This window comes from Buteo buteo, chromosome 10 (genome assembly GCF_964188355.1).
Source record: "Buteo buteo chromosome 10, bButBut1.hap1.1, whole genome shotgun sequence".
Taxonomy (NCBI): domain Eukaryota; kingdom Metazoa; phylum Chordata; class Aves; order Accipitriformes; family Accipitridae; genus Buteo; species Buteo buteo.
In genome coordinates, this window is record NC_134180.1 from 36904685 (window position 1) to 36921463 (window position 16779).

The following is a 16779-nucleotide window of genomic DNA, read 5'->3' on the forward strand; positions in this document are numbered from 1 at the left end:
ATGGACAATAAGCATCATAGCCAGGTTTCATATATAAGAATTGAAACATACAGGATCAATGATTTATCTAATGACAGGATCAAGATACAGCTGCCAGGTCAAAACTGAATTCACCATTTCAGCCTCATGCACATGATCAGCTCACTTCAATATGATATACTTCTGTAATTCATTTTAAAAATAACTGAAGTCCCACCCTGCTTGGTAATTCAGATTATAGTTTCTCTGTGCAATAGGAATTAACTAACTTATTAAAAAAAGCTCCAATCTTAATTTTAAGTATCTTTCTCTTAGTACACAGCTATATCCTGGGTTTGGTATCACTGAAAAGACTATTCCTGTCTTAACATCTAGAAAAGGTTATTAATGTCCTGTATCCCTGGTCCTGTAATATTGATTTGCTGCCCCAGTTAACAGGAATATGTTACTAAGGTAAGTAACTTATTTCTATCCCTTTCTTTATTGAATTGTCCTCTAGGTGAAGAAATGTGGCTCTCCTATACTGAGAATTATCTTGTTTCCATTAACAAGATGGCAAAAAATAATACAGTATCTCATGCTTCGACTTTTGAAGTAAACCTTTCCATTTTGTTCATTGGCACAGAAAGAAGAATCTTTATTCAGATAACCACAAGGCCACATATAATAAATGGATATTTTTGAAATACAAAATAATGCTTGGATAATGTGACTTTTAGCAGTAACTTTTTTCTATCACGAATTTTGCTTTGATTCTTGTCTTCTGTTTCATTTAGAATTCCCAGCCCTTCATTATTAAATTATAACCTACAAACTATTAAAATTTACCAATTAGAACTGACAGATACTTTTTCAAAAGTGAAGAGTTAAGTGTTGATTTATTACAAAAAATATTCACATCCCTACCCTTCACATGTAGCCAACATCTGCCCAGCTTACTCAGAGTAGCTGCTGAATTTACCAGCCCATGCTCCCCCATGACTGCAGATACTGTGAGCTGTCAGTGTAATGTACTTGTCAAAAAGACAAATGCAACTTTAGGATGTATCCAGGAAGGTATTTCCAAATGCAAAGAACTTACACCACTGCCCAAGGAACTCATAGTACTCCTTTGAAATTGTCTGAATAATTCTGCTCCTCCGATTCAAGAACAAACACTCAAACAGGTGCAAAGAAGGACAACTGAGACAGGAGAGATGAGGGATGAAGAGGGAAAACTACTGCAGTCAATGAACAGTTTAACATGGGAAACACCTTAGAGAGAGAAAAAATAATTCTGTGCTACAGGTGATTCCTAGCACAGAAGCAAAAAGTATAAATAGGATAAATTTAGGCTAGAAATTAGAAGGTTTCTACTCATAAGAGCAAAGATGTTCTAGAACAGGCTTCCAGTAAGAGCAGTGTGGAAAAAAAAATCCAACTGCCTGTAAGATGGAGCTTACTATAAATGTACAGAATTATATGATTTGAGCACCAGTAACAACAGGGGATTGGACTTCCTGCTTGTTTCCATTGTGAATTAACAATGCAACAATCAGACTTTTACTTGAACTGTATTATCAATAACAATGTGTAATTTTACGTGGTTGTGTATTGCTAGAGCTGAGGCCCTCTTCCAAACTCCCCAAAGTAAATGCAACGAGCACAAAAGCAGCTAACAAGCTGGTGAGTTTTAAGATGTGGTTGAAGCGAAATGTGTTAAAGAGGAATGAGGTGGAAAGTGACCGAACTACAGCTCAGTCCAGGTCCAAGCTACAGCAGGTCCAAGCCTGTCTGGGAAAGCAAAGGATGTCAACCACTCAAAGCAAAATTCTGAGATGGCTCCTAATTTAAAGAGAGCAAAGAAAACTATCTTCACACATAATCAAGAAGGAAGACAGAGAGCCTTGCAGAGTAACTGTCACAGGACTGGGCTGAGAAAGAGGGAGGTCCATGGTCACGAAACACCCACCTGCAGGTGGAGCCCGCTAGTGAAGTCAGGTACCTGAGAGGGAGAAAGTGAGCTAAAGGAATTGCAAAATAAGGTTTGCTTCTACAAAGAGTATAGGTTTGCAGTCTGAGGGAGGATGGAAGCAAGAGGTTTAACATCTAGATCATTACTTGTAGCCCTGTGTGACGCTATGTGTCTTGGGTAACAGTACTGTCACCTGAACACAAGTGTGGCTTTGTAGAAGAAGTATGTGATAAGTCTGAAAAGGAATCAGCACCTATATTTATCTTCTAAATTTACAGCTGAATATTTTGAAATCCTGAGAGTGACCCATAAAGACCCTTCTAGTTCTAGCCTTATTTCTATGACAAGATTCTTTTTAAATGTTCTCAAACCTTGTAGCAAGTAATTAATGATATTTCAATACAATTTAACACCTGGTTGCATTCATCTACCCACCTAGAGCATACTTCTTATATTAAACAATAATTTATTAATACTTTAAAAAATACAGTTCCTAAGTGAAAAGGTGACCCAAATCAATATGCTTTTTGGTGTGACACAGAAGGCTACAACTACCTAAATATATATGTTCAAAACAGAGATGGAAAAGGCAATACTTCTCTCCCATAGGTATGGAAAATGAGTAAGTTTGTCACTGAGAACATGTTGTATTTCAGCCATTGTAATTGTGATAGCAGGATAATTAGGAGGGCTGTATTGGTGCAACAACCTCATCAGCATCAGTTGCCACTGTCGATCACGCCAAAAAGTCAGAAGTGCATTAGAAAGCAGATGTTTTTGGCTCCTTATTCCTGTGATCAAGCTTCATCTCCATCCTGGTATCAAATTAAAGGAGTCAGTCAGTTTTTAGGTCTTTCACATATCCATAGCATTTTGCTTTCCCTAGAAAATTATTTCTGTTGTCAACCACTGTGTGTAACGTAAATGGAAAAGCCATTTTCTAGAGGAGGATCACTTCTGCAGCCATTTCCATGCAGGAGATAAAAGCTCCCTCTTTTTTCAAACTGGTATTACAGTCCACCATGATGCTCAAAAACTACAGTCACAGCAACCTTCTAGGTCAGCCAAATCTTGGCAGAATTGCCAGCTATAAGCTTGTTGTTAATGAATTATTTTGAGAAAAGCCATTAAGACAAAAGAAAATCCATATATAAAAACTTCTTCTTATGCCAGGCATGAATTTTGTAACTAAAAGTGACAATCCTCATACTCCACAAAATGTGCACAGAAGTAATAAATCCAGTATTAAATAATAAGTTCACTATGCCTTTGGCTATACAATGGTTTCAGCCGGCTTTCTTTTCCACATTGTAACTAGTTACTGATACGTATTCTTTAGATCCATAATGATGGCAGGGAGTTAACTTCAGGAAATACAAGGAGTAGTTCTTCATGATACTTTTTTTGACCAGAAGAACACCGTAAGGGAACTTATCTTGTTTTTCATTGTGACAATGTTTTCCTATCATTTCACTCAAATTATCATTCATGTACAGTATTTATTTTTAATTTAAAATTAAAACACTGAATAATTAAGTACCATAGAGAATACTAATGTGTGGAACAAAGTGGGACAAATAGACTCTGTCTACAAGATTTCTATGATCCTCTCTCCATTAACATAAGCATGAGTTCTACTGGGTATTTACATATTAGATTTGGCAAGCACTAATACAATGAGAAGTAATTTCTGTATTAATATTTCTTCTTTCAAATAAGACAAGTTCCTGAACTTGTCAAACATAAATGCAAAATTATGAAAAACAATCTTAACCAAAAACTCTTGTTATTAAAATGCATGGCAACTAATTATTGATCTGATGCTATTCTGCATAAAGAAGACATGCTTGACTGAACAGAAATATTTTAAAATCATTAATATACATGTGTTTATTTTACTGAGTCTAAATTGGAAGTGGTAGATTATTCTTATTGTCTAATGAATTAGGAAGTGTGACAATACCACTGTACAGTGCTGATGTATGATATCTCTCCTTATACTTATTAATTTCTGTCAAATTAAAACTAAAACACTACTGGAAATCTTGAACAGCCATAATATGAAAATCAAATGTGAATTGCTATTAGAAAAGCCATAGTACCTTAGATTGCTCCAGGCAAACACACAGAGATACAATACTAAACACTGTCTTTGTATAAGAAAGGAAAGGAAAAAATCTCTTATGGGACGTGCTGCCAGTTGAAGCTGAAGCGCTGTCAAAACTGCAGTTCTTCTGTGGGAACATGGTAAAATCGAAAATCTTTGTGCAGCTGGGGTTTCTCTTCCCTTCAGTTTTCCACTTAAAACAAAAACCTAAGTGAATTTCAGTTCACTGCAGATTTGCCAATGCATCATTTCACTCTAAGGACAGATTAATAATTCCTGAACTTATTTCAACTGAATTTCATGGCCAAGATATCTTGTAATTTTACACCTCCCCACAATGACCTTTATACTGTACTTATTTTACAAAATATCACTGGTAACATTTTTTCCATTCCAACAAGCTTCAGGATACATATATCTTGATATTACTTTGGAATTACTATGGTGTGGAGTGCTCCGTAAATAATCAATGACATGTAGCTCATTCACTGTAAAATTCTGAAGAGCACAGTACTGAAGACTGTTCATCTTTAATGCATTTTGTACAAGTGAAAGTTAACCTTTATGGAAGGTACAAGCTCATTTTGATGAATCCCAAAATCAGCCATACTAATCTAACTCTGGATAATCACAAATGTATATTGTAACAATAGCAACGTATCTGCTGCACAATGTGACTTCCCCACAGAAAGTGCTGTTACAGAACAACTCATCTCTATAGCCTGAACAACCCAAAAGTTCTTTGATAATTTCTCTAAAAGCAGGCTCTGACACCCCTGCTCATAGCATCCTTTGCACGTTTCCGTTCAGTTATTCACAGAGGCAAAGTAGCAAATGTTGCTCTCACAGCTGAAAGTTTTTATAAGTTTATATCCTGCTGCCAGAACACACAATGCACCAAATGATATGTGGTGCACCCAGAGGCGTCAAGTAGTTAAACAAATTCCCCAGAGTCTTCTCTTCCAGAGAATATTAACACATTGATACATTGCCTGCATATAGATATCCTATCTGAAAGTGCATTACTACACTACTGAAAAAAGATTTCAACATTCAGACTCCTGTACACCACTGATTTCAGGAAAAACTGGTTACCATCTAGGAGTTTTTGTTGTATAGCATTGCTGGAGACAATTAGAAAAGTTAGGACCGTTACTTCTTCTAGAAGGTAAAATATATTCTTAGTTATGCCAGTGATCCAGGGGCCAGGTGGGTGAAGGAACATCTACTGTCTCCATGGGCACTTGATTTCCAAGCCTCCCCTTTGCCACCATACAATACTGCTCTGGAGAACATGAGCAATGAGTACCCTACAGAAAACATACAGTTTATGTGATTCATTAACTCTTAAAAACTCTTTTGGCAAGGTATTTATAGCTCTACACCTGGCTTCTCTTTGCAAATCAAGCCTTTTACCATACGCTGTAGTCTATTCTCTGGTTCTTTGTGCTCTGTCAGCATTGGGTGTGTGATATTGTGCCACTGTGACCCACTGCTCCTCACCAAGTTTTCTTTTGCCGTAGGCTTTCCTGGCAGGGGCAAACCGCTCTTGAATTGCACTTGCTATTCTTCTGCTGAGGTGTTTTATTGCTTTTGTAGAAATTGATCTGCTTTTGGAGTGGTTGGAACCAAACCTCTCTTCCATGAAAATGTCCAGGAGAGGAATTTCTGCAGGAATGAAAAACTCCAAAACTCTTCTCTGACAAACTTCCCCTAAGCTTTTCAGAAGCAAAGGAATGATTCATATGGAACATGCTACCAATAAAGACTGGAACAAGCAATAGTTCCTCACTATAAAACCCTATGAAAAGGGATATTCAGAGGTCTAAACCAATATCTTTACAGCCTGGAGCCTCTAGGCTATCTCTGGAACCGGTATCTCCCATCTGCTCTCTGATAGTAAAGCTCTATTGGAGTACAGGTGAGACAGGCAGTCCAGTGATTTTGTTATTTTGGTGAAGTCACTTTGCCATGTCAAACATAAAATCAGATTTCCCTGAAAACTGCACGATTTTCTAACTCTGTTTATTTTAACAAGAGGCTCAATGCAATAGGAAACACCAACCATCTTGAAGGGAATTGCTTCATTTCATTTACCCAACAAGACTATATTAAGATTTTCCCCCTATTTACCTAGTAGAATATACTTTTGGTTTTGCCAAATACAGTTAATTCAAACTCCAACAAAACTCCCTTACAAATAAGAGTAATACAAAGTAATCAACAAAAGAGGGCTGATGCAAACACATCACTCCAGGCCTCAGGATTTGGGTAAAGAATTGTCCAAACTCTTTCCGTTTCCCTTCTCCCTCGTACAGTTATTCCTTCACCTTTATTCCCTGCCACTGCTAGATGAGAAAAGCAAGTATTTTATTTGTGTTGTGGCAGTACATAAGAGCCCGTCTCATAAATGGACGCTACTGTGTTATGTGTTATATAAACCTTGCAGTAACACATTATTTCTACCAATGAACACAGTTAAAATTTTAACAATTGGTCTCACATTGATCTACTCCTTCATCTCAACCTTTCCCATCACTGAAGATTGACTAGGATATAAACATGCAAAAGCAGAAATAAAGATTTTTAATAGGTCAGATCTCTATGAATTAGAGTAGCTTGGAGGAGGTCAATAGAGCTGTACTGATTTACAACAGCTGGATATGCATCTCCCATGGCATACTGGCCCCATATGTATATTTGGGAAGAAAAATTACTACAAAAGAAATTCAGCAATACTTTTATAATGTTTTACATGAATGCCCAATAGCAGCAGCTCAATAAATAGTTTGAACCTCTACTGTAAGAACGTAACGAATTGTGAAAATTGTGGTGTTCTTTCGATAAAGTAAGTTGAGAGCTCTTAGTGAATCAACTTTATAATGAATTCTTTCAGATACTGATGAAAATGGTTCACTTACTAAGGAACTTAGCTTGATTTTGAAATTAATGTGGTAATTTAAAACTACTTTGGAAAAAAAAGGTTTAATGACAGCTGAAACCTGAAAAGGATAAAAGATGGAGGCTCAATGAATAAAGCATTTGCTGCTTCTGCTCTCCAGGTTTAGCTGATGGCTAACATGAGTGCTGTTTTCCAGGACTATTAGTTATAACATAACAAATTGTTCAAGTCCACCTCCTCATGTGGTGGACAGACACTACACAAAAACTCCCAAGTAAACTCTGGCTGCATTGAAACTGGTGGCTGAGCTCCGTTATTTTCTATGGTCTCAGCTTGCTTCCAACCTTCATAAAGTAACTTTAATGACAAAAATTGAACAACATAAATTGCGGTAAACGGTGGACCACCAGTTGTCTGTCATCTTATATCCTGGAGTAACACAAAGCTGCAGTATTCACACTTCACGTCTATAATTATCATCATTAAGGACACATTCCTGATACAATATAAGAGATGAGGACAAGCAAAGGATTATTTTCAGAGGCTTGGATTTGGCCATCAGTAAAAAACTGTTCACATGACCAACAACATTCTAATCTTATTTTCCCAACGCATTAGGAAATGATTCATTATCTAATCTTATTTACATCATGGGCATCCAAGTCATTCTCTTACTCTTTTTTTAATCCTTAAATCCCAGCTAAATGGATTACGCCAGTACAATTTGTGTTTGGAAATCCTACCTCTGATTGCCTTCTGGACCAAAATAAATACCATCATATATATTCAGTCTAAATACTGGAGTCAAGTCTTCATCTGGGGTAAATGAGCATTGCTTGGTCAGATGTATAATGACTTGCATCCATTTTTTGAGTTTACATTTATTGAAATATTGGTTAATATTGTAGGCAGAGAGAATTTCAGGAGTCCTCAGGTATTTTCTACCACCTGAATGTGGTTAAGCAACACATTGCATCAACTGGTGCATAACAATTAAATATCCATAACTATTAAATATTCATTAAAGTAGCTCTCAATGACACCATGTTGGTACCCAGGTCAAAATAAAAGCAGTATGTGCAGTCTGAACTGCATAAAGGAGTAGAGGAAGACCTTAGATGGACAGTAAAAAACTTTACATCTTTCCTACTTTTTTAAGTGACCAAATTATCCAAATAACCTGGAACATTTCAAGCCAAAGGTGTATTTTTTCCAAAAAATCCCAGTAGTAGTTTTATTCTAAGAGGACACAGGATATTTTTTCAGAATAAAATGTCTAGTTACAACATAAATCTTCTGGGAATTCTGGAGCACATTTTTAGTCCTTGTAAATCCTCTTCGTACCATTCTGGCTGTACTTGTTTCCAAGGATTCCCGAGAAATCCGGATGTCACATTTTTCTTACCAATAACTGCAGAAGGCAAACTAGTTTGATGATGTGTGGCTGCTCCAGAAACCACCTTTGTCCTTCCCTCCAGCATATTTAAAACCAGTCAGGGCTAATGACCAAATCTCAGGATTTGGTCATTAGCAAATTAAATCTAGTTGCTGCCTAAAAGCATTGCCCTTGCTTCCGGTAAAATGGGATTAAGATGGGCTTGTCATTTGAGACCTTTATTTTGCTATATGGTCTCTATGACCGTGGTATACAGTGCATTCAGCATTTACAGAGAACCTGTCATCAATGAGAAACTGAGGCAAAGATAAATTATATGATTTTCCCTGAAACTGAACTCAATTGAACTCAAACTGAACTCAAATTTCCCAAGTCCCAACCTGACAACCTAACTACTGGAATTATCTATAACTAAAATAATGAGAAATTTAGAAGAAAATGGTATGCTATACCCATCCTCCCCTATATTTACCTAGTATGATACTTGATTCTGTTGCTTTACTCTGTTATTAAAAATGTACAAGACACTGATCCAAAGTGTCTTGATTTATGATAAGGTTCATAATTCTACATATGTCTAAATATAAGGTTGCATGAAATCCTAGGAAAATTATATGACAAAATATTTGAGGGGAAAAAAAAAAATCTTGGATTTGTCCAGAAAATAGGATCATCCATATTTTCCCGAACAGAATTTTCTTTCAAATTACTCATGGATTGGTGGTTGGGGGGAGGGGGGGGGGGGTGTTGGTTGGTTGTTATGGTAATATTTTCTTTTGGGGTTTTTTTTTAGAAAAAAGATGAGTTTGTATCTCTTAGAAAATCAGACCAGCAATTTAGTCAGGTTTTTTAACATTCACTGTATCCCTACTATGCTATCCTTATACTGTCCCTTTTAAGATTTTTCTTTATATCTATTAAATAATACAAATGGCACTAAATTAGGGCTGATCATTGAAACTCTGAAGGATATAGCTGTTTATAGAATAGTTTTGGTAGCACTAATGGAAATGTGAAGGGCATAAAGGAAATACAAAATAGAAAGCAGAAGAGAAAAAGACAAATTCCAATGAAACTATCTAGGTTTTCAAGAAAAAAAATCACTGATTAGTGCCAGTATACCCTCACTTGATATTGCAATGTCCTCATCTCCTTTCCTCTTCACAGAAAACTAGTATACACACAGTAAATAGTGCTGATACTAACAAAGAGATGCACTAAAACTAAAAACAGATGAGTTGGTACTGAAGTAGTTAACACCAGAGAGGAAAAAGCCCTGGGTGTCTTTGATCCAGCTCATGCACTCTCAGTTCAACAGGCAGTAGCAATGAAGAAGGTTAGTAAGATGCTAGTATACATTAAGAAAGAGGTATATCTGTAACAAAGCCAATAAAATTAGATTTTTACTTTATAAGACCCTGTGGTGGTAGACCAAATTTGGAATATAATGTCCAATTTTGGTCATGACAGTGGAAGAAAGATGTAAATAAAATGGAGAAAGTACAGCAGAGGGCAACCAAAATGATTAATGTACTGGAGAAGGCTAACACAGTAGCTGAGAGAATGATGAAATGGGAATTATTTAGCCTCAAGGAAAGGTGATTAGGAGGTGAACTGACTGAAATATTTAAACTACCTATGGGTTATTATAAAATTAAGCTTGAAGATCAATTTGAAGTTTCTTGACAGACCAGAAATAAAGGATGCAAGATTAAATACACTGTTCTCACACGTTACTGTGGTACACAAGTTAGCTGCATGAGATGCATGCATTTGGAAACTGCAGTACAGTCTTTGTGCTACAACATAAAGGTACACAGAGTCTTTGAATAACCTGACATAACTGGTGGGGGCTGAAGGCTTGATCATCTACAGCATCAGCAGCAAACTCCCTCACTAGCAGAAGTCATCTGGGTGGGTAGACACTGCTCTATCCAGCTCATATCCACTCGGAGATGTGGCTAAATATCTCATTCCCAAATGGACCAGCTAGTTCCCTGCCAACAGGACTGATTTATGAGGTAACATGTTCAGCGTCATCTTTGGCTGTCATGCTCTGAACGTGAGGGTGGGATTCGGCTCACCTACCTTTAGCCATTTAAGGTAAGGCAAGGCACCAACTTTAAGCTAGTCACTTCAGCTCCCACTGCAGTGTCCTGGTTTCAGCTGGGATAGAGTTAATTGTCTTCCTAGTAGCTGGTATAGTGCTGTGGTTTGGGTTCAGTATGAGAAGAATGTTGATAACACACTGATGTCTTCAGTTGTTGCTGACTAATGTTTAGACTAAGTCAAGGATTTTTCAGCTTCTCATGCCCAGCCAGCAAGGAGGCTGGAGGAGCACAAGAGGTTGGGAGGGGACACAGCCAGGACAGCTGACCCAAACTGGCCAAAGGGGTATGCCATACCATGTGATGTCATGCCCAGTATATAAACTGGGGCGAGTGGGGCTGGGAGGAATTGCTGCTTGGATACTAACTGGGCATCGGTCGGTGGGTGGTGAGCAATTGTATCACTTGTGAGTGGGTGCATCACTTGTATATTCCAATCCTGTTAGTATTATTATTGTCATTTTAATATTGTTATTATTATCATTATTAGTTTCTTCACTTCTGTTCTATTAAACTGTTCTTACCTCAACCCATGAGTTTTACTTTTTTTTTTCCCCCTGATTCTCTCCCCCATCCCACTGGGGCGGGGGGGTGAGGAGCAGCTGCGTGGTGCTTAGCTGCTGGCTGGGGTTAAACCACAACATGCAGTCACTGGAGGGAGGAAGAGATACTGCCAATGCAGTGGTTCATGCCCATTCTAAGTAACGTGCCTAAGACAGGTAAAATTAATTGCTCTCTGGAGGTGGCTTTCTCTTTCCATTGTCTCTACTGGCAGACTCACATCTAACTAGGCTTGAATCCCAGTGCTAGGTACCTTTTTGGCAATCATTACCATGATGCCTCTGAGTTATGAAATGAATACTAGGGTCCATGAGCATACAGAAAAAACAGAAACTACACAGAAGTGAGGGCCAGATTTTAGAACAGGTAGATGGCATCGAAGACAAGATTTAAATCCCCAGGGTAAAGTGAGCGAGATGATGATGAAAGGTAAAGAGTTCAAGCTCACTTATAGTCATTCAGGAATCTGGGAGTTAAGCAAAAATTTTTGATGAACAAACAGTTTAGTTTCTCACTGATGGATGAAGGCTCTGAATCTGCATTGAGACAGTCCTGACATGGTACTTAAACAATGCAGAATAAGAAAAATAAACTGTACATGAACAAAGAAAGGAAGAGGACACAGTGGCTATTAACAGTGAAATATGATGTCTTTAATTAGCAAATGCTAATTGTAGGACAGGATATACAGTGGAATGGAAACATCGAATCTCAGGTGAAAGTAGGTGATAGCAAAATACTATTAATCTGAAAAGGTATAATGAGGAAAACAAAGTAAGAGAAAATGGAAAGGCTGATTGTTCCTTCCAGCAAGAAAATACTATTATCAATAAAAAAATTAAGTGGAGCCTATTTTTTCTGTACTGCAACAAATTTTATACAGTATGTATACCTCCTGAATTATATTTTTTGCATTAAGAAGCCTAAAAATGAACAATATTAATTTTCCAAAATAAGATAGACTTGAGTAAATCATGGAAATCCAGTAAAGTAGCAAAAAAACTGTAGAAAAGTGATGGATTCCACAGCAGTGACATAAGCAGGATGGAAAAGGAGAAGGGAAACGTGGGAGGAAAGAACTAGAAAGAAAGTTACATGTATAACTAGATGTCCAGAACAGGAGATAAGTATGTAAATAGATCTGCAGATATATCAAACAAGATGATCAAGTTTTATACTTTTAAAACTACTTTGGTATTAATTGGAAAAAGTTAATAGTAAAAACCTACTTTCTGATGAACTCACTCTCTTTCAGAACCTCTTGGGTTTATATATCACCTGCGTGAGATGTAAGAGAATCATAATTCTCCTGGACTTTGTTTCAAAAAAAACCAACAAGGCTGATCAATAAAATACAAGTTACTGCACAAATAGAATTCAGTGATCATACTATTAGATCTGAAATATTTGTAAAGAAAAGGTAGAAGCATCATGTAGTGCTCTTATTACAGTCAGACTTTTAAAGAACATAGAACAAATTAAAAAATTGTCTTGAGTAAAGTATATGACAGAAGAGAGATTATGGTGTACTGGTAAATATTTAAGAACAGATAAAGATGGTAAAATCAAAATTAATTCCATCAGAGCCCACCAGATTGCAGTTGAAGAGTTTGGAAGCTGAATACAGTATTGCTGAAGCATAAAATCACAAATAAACAGGAGTAGCCACAAATACTGGAAAAAACATTAACATTAGTGTCTGCACCATACCCAATCTATTGATTTTTTTCAAGGTAACATAAAATGGTTTGATTTTACTGGGTGGAAACATAAATTGAATGTGAAGAGAAATTGAAGATATTGGGACTATTTACATTAAAAATAGATGAAGAGAGGTTATGATAAAAGTCAAAAAAGCAGCTTAACAGCCCTACTCAGTTCTTTGTGATTATGTTTGTCCTTCCATAAGTACAAAGAAGACACAATGAGACTGAACAGTTGCAAATTCAAAAACATTAACTTGATGATTTTGCTTTCTCTGGTACTGCTACCTAACCAAGACTCTGAAGATGCACTGCAGTAAATGGGCAGTATATACAAGGTGACAGCAGTAAATTATTTTTTTTTTTAAATGGTTTTGAAGCGCCTTGCTTCAGAGCCTGCACCAACTTTCACCTAGCAGGATTGGTAGGAAAGGATGACTGGCCACAGTTATTCCTTAGCTCCAGGATAACTGCACCTTCGCTGGCAGGAATGGGCACTGATTGTTGTTAGAGGCAGGATTGGACAATGTAAATCCATATATGAGTCAAACTGGGCAGTTCCTATTTTTCTCCTTTGTGTGTGTTTTTTAGAAGAGATTAAGGGACAGTTTAAAGAGGAATGAAAGAATCCATCCATTTTGTAAGTACTAAAATTGCACGTGTGTGTTTGTACAATGTATATACATTTAAGAAACACTTGGGTTTTGTTGTGGAAACATTATTATTATCATTATTATGAATTTAAATACATCTAGACAGAAAGACATGACTCCTATCCTTATTTTTGCCTTCCTATCAGAGAGAAGGATCATGATCTGTCTCCTATTAATAGCTCCAGAAAAATGGCAGCATGTTTCTATTCACTCTCTGACAGGGAAGGACTTGACTGCTTAAAAAAATAGTGGTTGCCAAATGTACACTGAGTAAAGCTAGGGTGGTCTTATAAAGCTGGCAGTCCAAGTGCAAGATAGAAAATGAGCCCTTGGCAGTATTGTGTAAGGAGAGGCTGAAAATTATTCTATATATTTTATCAAAAACGTAGTCTGAATGTGTTAGATAGCTACAAACAGTGGAAGCTAATGATGGGGCTCTTCAAACACAAAAAGACTCGTGGTTGGGCGATCCCTGGGAGAGTCTCTCTCTTTCATCTTTCACAGGACCAAACCTGAACAAAGTGTTTGTTTAGTAATAGTTTATTATTCCCCAGCCCAATTGCTCCATGCCCTCTGGAGAAGCATGCAAGGAGAGAGTCAAGAACCAGAGACATCATATGAAATGCTGCTGTGGCTTACAAGGTTGTGCATACTCATTTACAAAGACAGTGATACAGGGAGGGATGGAGGGCCCTTGGGTCCATGGGCTGAGTGTGCTTTATGTTGCGTGTCAGGCTACGGGCACAAGCTCACCCTTAGTTATTCATATTTATGACATTGCCTTGCCTATGATGTGATACCAGCTACTGGACTTAGCAGTCCTGCATTGGGTCCAAGAGAACATGCTGAGGCTGGTTAAAGTAAAAAAATGGGATACGAGGCTTTGGGATCCTCCTCTCTCCTATGCCATTAACCTATAGCATGATGGGAAGCCTGCCAACTAAATGCTCTGTGCCTCGGTTTCCCACTTACAAACAAGGATAGTAAAGAGTTCCTGTTGTGGAGAGTAGGATAACCCTCATCATTACAGCCTAGAGCATGCTTTGATATCTCAAGTAGGTAAACACAGCTGAACTGTACGCTATTATCAATCTTACACATGGCAAATAAGAATTATGGCTGTTACAAGGGCCTAACCTTTTCCTCCTGCCTTCCCTTCCACTCAGAATGCCCCAAACACGTGCCAAGGAAATAACACTGTGATGGCAGCTGAGGAAGGGCCAGTGGGTACTGAAGTGTGGCTTTGTCAGTTTAATAAGCTGCTGCTCTTGCAAAAATGGCTGCAGCCTCTAAACTTAACCCCTGAGAACTTCAATTATTTTATCTACCAATCTTTTGGATTACTGACACCCTCCAAGGGAAAAGCTGTTGTCTTAGATTAGCCAAAGCAGCTACAATGCTGTCTTCCTTAGAGACGGAGGATGACTTAGCTGTCTTATCCTTGGAAAATCTATATAATCCAAAGATTAATCCAGAGGACCCTGATCTCTTTGCAGCAAAAGGCCATTCCTAACAAACTGCTTTCTCTCTAGCAAAGCTAGCTCTTCACTTTCTCTTTCAGCCTAGAGTAAAAAGAGCTGTAATTGTCCTAATAAAAGCATTTTAGCATCACAGATAGCGACTGTCATAATACAATTTCTTGCCTAGGTAAAATTTATCCAGAGAGTGAAATGGTTCCTACATTCCTTACTATGAAAAGAGAGTTAATTGCTATCAGTTAAACGAAAGCACCAAGGAAACTAGATGAACAGCTTTCTCTTGGATCTCCTACAGGTATCTTAGGCTACAAAATAGTCAGTACTGTATGTGTGTTGACTTTAAAATCATTGTGGGATACAAAATAATGCACATCGCCTCTCTAAGCTGCTTCATTAGCCTGATTTACCTCCAAGGTTCCTGTTTCAGGCAAGTCTGCTAGTCTTGCATACAAAAGGATCAGCCACAGTACTCTGCAGCATGAGCTGAGTCTTTTGTCCTCCCAGTAAGAAGGAATAAAGAAGAGTACAAAACAAAAACAAACCTTCCCTGCAAAAGTAGTCTGTCAAATTAGCAGGGCACTTCAGATACAAAGATCTTGAAATTCTCACTTTTGCTCTATTTTAGAGACAGAGGAGAAAAACCCCGTTCAGCAACAAAACACAGTCCTTGACATACCACTTCTAAAATACCTAATCGATCAATCTCTCTCTCCCTCTGTCCATCTTTTAAAAGAAAAGATTGTATGTAGTTTGAAATGTCCAAGAAAGCTCAACTGTGTGACAGAGCAGAAGCCAGATCTAAAGCACACAGTAAAAGCTGAAAATGTCCCTACTCCTCTGAACAAGGGAGCAAGGGAGGCAGAGTCCTGGTGCAGGGGGTGGGAGCTTTACAGGTTGCTCAGAGCTCCACTGTAAGTGAAGCCACGTAAATTATCTCACTTGCTCTTACTAGTGATTGTGGGACATTTTAGAGTGTGACCTTCTGAAACGTACATAAAATACTGTAGATCGTCTCCTCTCCTGAGGGCATCTGTAGCATGAAACTGAAGGCGGCCTCACAGTTGGCAGAAACTGTGTGGGGCTTTCTGTTTACGTTTATTTGTATACAGACCCTGGCTTGTTTGCTGCTTTTTCTAAATTACTGCCCTCTGTATTTTCTTCATTTTACATGCACTGCAGTTAAATCACTTTTTCTGATAAATATGGAAACTTGATGACTTGAAAAAATCCTTCCATGTCAATTCTGCAGTTCATATTCATGCTGAGATTGTATCTAATTTTGAAAATCTTCACACTTGTGCCCTGCCATCATGTGTAATCTTTTATGCATGGCTACCTCCACTGCTGCTGAAGCAGTTGCTATGCGACAGATGAACCTGCTCCGTGGGGCCCTGACATTAGTAAAAGCAAATTGACCACAGGAGCACTAATCTAGCATGAAAAGCAGTTGGTGCCGTGCATTTCCTAGAGAAGGATTACCTAATCAACAAGCAAAACCTCCTTTTAAACGTGAGCTGAATTACCTGGGTCTGGATTTCCCTGCTTCACACCTTTTTGCTACACCAAATCATCCTGAAGAGTGAAGTCTGTGCAGGTGCATTACTCAAGAGGAACAGGGACTCACCTCAGATCAGATTCTCCAGCTCTCACACTGGCCTGCTTGCAAATTTGTCATCTGGGCTGATAGTTGCTGTAACTTGTTTCTCCAAGGTTACCAAAAACTGGTAATGAAGACAAATAAAGACAAAAGATGGTCAGACAACAGTGAATGTCACCCTCTTATCGCCTCACTGATAACCCGTATGAACTTTTAGTGTCAAAAAAGGGACAGATGCAGAAGTGGTCATCTAATCCACATGGAAACCAGGGTATAATGCCTTCCGCTCAAAAAGCACCACAGCACACTGCTGCATTTCTTGGAGAAAGTGATCTCAGGGG